Genomic DNA, 651 nt, shown 5'->3' with positions numbered 1-651 from the left:
TTCACTTTGTAGAGTCATCACCCATCATCCCATCTTGTCTTTCACTCAGGAGTGACTCCGGATGCAGAGTTTGCCCTGAGCAGCCTGGAGCTGCTGAACTATGAAGACCCCTGCCTCTCCTCTGTTGCCTTCAACGGTCTGTCCTCCCTGACCAAACTCACAGTGCATTACAAACAATGGCATGAAAATACAAACGTCTGCTGCCTCACGAAATGGCTGCAAGGGCTCAATGTACTCTCAGAGCTTAACATTTCTTGTAAGTATGAAAAACATGCGTAACACTTGTAATGCTTCATTGTAGCCTTGGAAAAGATTAAAAAGGGGTCTTCAACAGGGGAACATCAGTAAATATGCCGTAAGATAAATTAATGTAATGATTAAAATACCAACAAACATATTCCATACTTGAGACCCACAGAATAATGATGATAATAATAATAATAATAATTATCATTATTATTAAAAAATAGCAGTCATATGAAATTTGATCATATTAATAATAATATTTATTATTGCATTAAATAATTTTGTTGTTATTTCATTGTTTGAGTAGCACTTTACTATAAGGTCATTAGTTCATGCTAATTAATGCATTAATGTTAACTAACAATGAGCAATAAATTACAGTATTTATTATCTTCAGTGTTTATA

This window comes from Sinocyclocheilus grahami, unplaced genomic scaffold (genome assembly GCF_001515645.1).
Source record: "Sinocyclocheilus grahami isolate Dianchi unplaced genomic scaffold, SAMN03320097.WGS_v1.1 scaffold134.1, whole genome shotgun sequence".
NCBI lineage: Eukaryota > Metazoa > Chordata > Actinopteri > Cypriniformes > Cyprinidae > Sinocyclocheilus > Sinocyclocheilus grahami.
Note: the sequence above shows the minus strand (reverse complement) of the source record.